This window comes from Protobothrops mucrosquamatus, unplaced genomic scaffold (genome assembly GCF_001527695.2).
Source record: "Protobothrops mucrosquamatus isolate PMUCROS unplaced genomic scaffold, P.Mucros_1.0 scaffold1617, whole genome shotgun sequence".
Lineage (NCBI taxonomy): Eukaryota > Metazoa > Chordata > Lepidosauria > Squamata > Viperidae > Protobothrops > Protobothrops mucrosquamatus.
Genome location: NW_015387778.1, coordinates 171711 through 176696, shown reverse-complemented (window position 1 = coordinate 176696; position 4986 = coordinate 171711).

Sequence of the window (4986 nt, the reverse complement as noted above, 5' to 3'; positions counted from 1 at the left end):
CATGATTTCTTTAACAGACAATTTTTGTGTAGAAAAAAGATATACAGTATAATTATGTGCCAAAAACATACAGTATCATCAAATTATCCCAAATGCATGCATTATTGCAAATCAAAGTCTTTCTCCACATTGCTTACATCAGAAAATAATCTACTTTTTCTATTACACATAAATTATCTCTAGGAAGGAGAAAGTGTATGGATTACACAGAAATTTGGAAGAGGAATAGCAAATTCTCTTGCGTTAACAATCAACCTTTAAAATAATTATGTTTCATTAAAGTCTTTACAGTTCATCAATAAGGAAAATATTGTGTTTTTTAAGCAATTATACTATTCTACACAGAACTTCACAAGTCCATTCAGATGGAGGCTGGTTCTTAACAGACTTTCTTTGAAAACAAAAATATTATGAAGAAATAATGGAAAAAGATGTAAGCATTACAAACAGAGGATGACATAATCAAATCCTATAAATCCAATACATGATAACATCTAGTATGAAAGCACCCCATATTTGCCCGTACAGTTTATTTTGAGAGGATAGATCAAGAAAAGTATATCTAAAACTCTAATTTCATGGTCCTATTCTTTAGTGGCTTTATTTATAGAACAATTGGGAATTGTTTGCTCAGCCTAAGGATTGAGGGCTAAAAAATTAGTTTTAAATGAAAGATTTGAGACAAGGCCAGCCATGAAAAATGATAAGATACAAGTCATCTCATGCATTAGAGCTGGTGCAAACATGTTTAGCACCAGATATGAGGAACTGTAACACCTATTGACAAGGACATCTGGGAAAAGTAGGAGTATCCCTAATATTTAATAAGAATGCTCAAGAAATTATGTATATGTGCTGCCTGGCAAACAAGATCATGATTTAGAAAAAAAAAATAAGAAAGAAAACATTGATACATAATAAATTTAGCAAAAGTTCCCCACACTTAGGCAGGGAATCTAGAAACTCTAAAATAATTGCTGAGATTATATGGAGAGAGAGAGAGAGAGAGAGAGAGAGAGAGAGAGAGAGAGAGAGAACCAAACTGCATTCAAACTGCATCTTACTCATTTGCTGCTGCATTTTCTTCTTTCTAGTCATACAGACAGATCCGTTTTTAAAGGCTAGCGCATGTTATTGATTCTGAAGTCCTATTATTTTTTTGTTTGAGATAGAATATATTAAGATAACTAGGAGGAGGCAAAACAAACTGTTCTCCTTTTAACCAGAACAGGGCAGGGAAGTAATACTATACTGAATAGTCTTAAATCCTCTCTGGAATTCAGTGGAAATAATAGTTATACTGAACTGCTTTGGCACCAAACCTCCTACTGCTGCCACCTGTCAGCTGTTTCTGGCAAGGTGGTGCAAGCCTTTGTCCCAGGAATTAAAGCACCTCCTGGCAGGTGCACAAAGTGGGGTGGGGGAGATTCACAGGGCTCCCAGCTCACAGCCTGGAAAAAAAACTGATCAGTTCTTCCCTGCAAAGCTCTCCAGCAGGCAGCCAAAGTGGGGTGGGGGGATTTATCTTTGCAAAGTACTGTATTTACAAACATAATGGTTTGCAAAATACAGTAGTTAAAAAGGAGCAGAGCCGTTTTCAAAGTGCTTACAAATAAATAGTACCATACAGTAACCAAAAATATTTTAAAATACTTACAAAGGGAACTATAGAAGTCCAGTTCTTTCCTCCATGCAACAGAATGAGAAGCAAAACCGGCTCTGGCTGCAAAATCCCTGGATCAATAGTTTAGAAAACATGCTATACTTTATCTTATGTAGGCCATAGTCTTAACTAGTGTTATAAAAACAAAACTATGCCAAATATGATAGAAACACAAGTAACAATCCCCATTAAAATCTGCCTTTCATCCAAATAAAAAAAGCTGCCCTCTGAATTATACTGGCAGGTCTTAAAATAGTGTTCAGCCAGCTCATTATCTCCTTTGATTAAAACAAACGAATGTATATGTAGCTCAGCATTGAATTGTAGAATCTTTCTCAGCTTGATTGTTAGCTTGCATTACCTAACAAGATAACTTCATGTAACATTATTACATTATAACTAAGGGGTTGCCACAAAGAAGAGGGAACCAACCTAGAACTAAGGAAAAAATTCCTGAAAGTGAGAACAATTAACCAGTGGAACAGTGTTGTCCCCAATTCGGGTCTGAATCTGGTGCTGAGGCCGATGAAGAACACCAGACACGAGGTGCAGGTTTTGTTTTCTTTTATTGAAGCGCTCCAAGAAAAGGGATCCTGGCCAAAATGCTTGGGAACCTCAAACCACAGAATTAAGAAAAGCTTTATTCATTTCCACTAAAGCAGAAGGCGGGATAAGGCGGGATATATAAGAAATATAATATAATAAACATTTTAGTAATGATCTAACAATTATTCTATTGGTCTCTAACCGTCCCTATTCCCAAGCTTGGCTAATGATTGTTTCAGGTGTTATCTAATACAGAGGTCCCCAACCTTTTGGGCACCAGGGACTGGTTCCGTGGAGAAAGGTTTTTCCATGGACCGGAGAGCGCGTGGTTTTGTGTGCTGCCTGCATCCTACGGATGGGGCTTTGCTTGTTTGTGCGGACTGGTTGCTGGCATGCCACGGCCCGGTACCAGTCCATGGACCGGGGGTTGGGGATCCCTGATCTAATGCACATTTTGTTTGCTCCAAGCCATCTCTATTTGTAACTTTTAGCTGAGGGCTGCAAGATGCCTAACTCTTTGTTACTTTATCAGCTTTCTAACCAGAATTGTTACAAGCTTTACATGTGCATATTCCCTATGAATAAGCATTCTTTGTTCTTGCCAGACAAACTCCACAATTACAGGCTTCCCATTCTCCTTTCAAGTGTATGTCATAGCCTTGCTTTGTTGTAACTGACAGCCCATCACGGGTTCCCTTTAGAAGTTGTGGGTGCTCCATCACTGGAGATTTTTAAAAAGAGATTGGACAGCTATTTGTCTGAAACGGTATAAGGTCTCCTGCTTGAGCAGGGGGTTGGACTAGAAAATCTCCAAGGTCCCTTCCAACTCGGTTATTGTTATTACTTAGTTGGATTCCACAAATGGGCTTTAAATGACAAGCAGGAATCTGAAAGACTCTTACCTGTAAAGCAGGGGTGTCAAACTGACAGCCCGTGGGACAGATGGTCATGCACAGGCCACGCCCACCCCGGCTCCGCAAAGGCAAAAAACATTGCGATACGTCACGATACGTCAAGTTTGACACCTGTGCTGTAGAGGAAAAGAAAAGAAGTCGTCTCTCTCTCTTGACTTAATTGCTCTTTGCTGACTACTTACAACAGTTGAATTCAGTCCATGTTGCACCATTACATGCTGACATAGTAATCACAATGGCTAGGATTGCATAACATTCAAATCCAACAAACTTTATTATAGTTTAGCACAAAGTGTAATGTACAATGTGCTCTTCATAGGCCTCTATCTCATATTCTCATCTCAGCTTTCTTTCCCCATCAGATATAGTCCTGTGTTCAGCAGCTAACCTGGTCACCATAGGGCAGTGGTTCTCAACCTTCCTAATGCCGCGACCCACACTCACCCACACGCGACCCATACGCGACCCACACGCACGCAAGGACGCGGAAAAGGAAATAACTCCAACCAAGGAAACAGGCAGAAAGTCCTGGCGTTTCTACGAAGCAGCAGCAGCAGCAGCAGCAGCAGCAGCAGCAGCAAATCAGAGTTTCCCAGTTCCTGGCTCCGAGCAGCCCCGGCGCAAAGAGGCCTTTCCTCTTAGGCAGCCCTTGGAAAAATGCACTTTCTTTCTCGCCTTCCTTCCTTCCTTCCTTCCTTCCTTCCTTCCTTCCTTCCTTCCTTCCTTCCCTCCCTCCCTCCCTTCCTCCTTCCCTACTTCCTTTCCTCCCTCCTTCCCTACTTCCTCCCTTCCCAAGACCACTCCGACCCTCGCGCGCCAGTCTGACGCAGCCTTTGGATGCCTGGAGCATAGAGATGGCTCTGCTGCTCGAGCTAGAGCGACCCCCTCAGCCGGTCGAATCTTGCCGCCGTGGCTCGAGGCCCTTTCGGTGGAATTGCGGGCGAGCCGAAGGAGAGGGGCCCGGCAGAAGGTTCTCTGTGCCCCTCCTGCACCGCCATGTTGCCAGGAATTGCTAGTTTGGTGGCTCGAGCCCAGCTGCGCAGAGGGAGAAGGTGAGGGACGTCGGCTTCTTTCTTTTCTGGCGACTGCTCCCCAGTGTTTGCTTTATTTGCTGAATCCCTCCCGTGGTCTTGGGAATGCTTTATGGCTAAGACCATTGGAAATATGTGTTTGCCGATGGTCTTAGGCGACCCCTGTGAAAGGGTCGTTTGACCCCCAAAGGGGTCGCGACCCACAGGTTGAGAACCGCTGCCATAGGGGATAAGAATTCTGACAGGTGAGCATCCTAATAGAAGAAAAATGGACAAAGAAAAATGGTTGCAACCATATTACAGCATCCTGCAACATATGATCTAGTCAGAGAATGACTTATCTACCACTCCATATATATATCAAAGTGATTACAAACAAACAGTACCATGCAGTAACCAAAAACAATATTTTAAAATATTTACAAAAGCAGCTATAGAACTCCAGTCCTTTCCTTCACACAGCAGAATGAGAAGCAAAACTGACACTGGCTGCAAAATCCCTGGATCTTCTTTGGCCATGTGACCAGGGGGGGAAAAACCCTCCAATCACATGGACCTCTGGAAATTGCTTGTCATAACCCAGAATGACAAAGGGAAGTCATAAGATTAAAAATGGCCACCCCTGCAGGAGTGACTGAACCCAGGTCACATGACTGCAGAGGTGTCTTCTTGGTCACAATTTTGAACTCCTTGTGTAAGTATACTTTGGGGGTAAATTTGTACTTGTGAACGTTCACTAAATGGACGCTTGTGCCTGAGGGGCTTACCTGTACTAAAGGTTTAAAAAAAACAAAGAACTGCAATGCAACACAATTGATGTATTTTATACATT